Source organism: Neopelma chrysocephalum, unplaced genomic scaffold, assembly GCF_003984885.1.
Source record: "Neopelma chrysocephalum unplaced genomic scaffold, ASM398488v2 Primary Assembly neopelma1_96289, whole genome shotgun sequence".
Taxonomy (NCBI): domain Eukaryota; kingdom Metazoa; phylum Chordata; class Aves; order Passeriformes; family Pipridae; genus Neopelma; species Neopelma chrysocephalum.
In genome coordinates, this window is record NW_020924937.1 from 18,623 (window position 1) to 18,939 (window position 317).

Here is a 317-nt window from a genome sequence, read left to right on the forward strand (position 1 = left end):
GGCAGCACATGGGGACACAGGGATGGCAGCACAGAGGGGACACGGGACACACAGGGGACACAGGGATACAGGGACAGTGGGACACGGGACACAGGGATGGTGGCACACGGGACACACAGGGACGGTGGCACACGGGACACAGGGATGGCGACACACGGGGGACACGGTGGTGGCAACAGACCCCGGAGACACAAAGGTGGCAGCAGACACAGGGGGACACAGGGATGGTGGCACACAGGGGACAGGGCACCAGGGGTGGTGGCACAGGATGACACAGGGATGGTGGCACAGGGGACACAGGGACAATGGCACAGGAT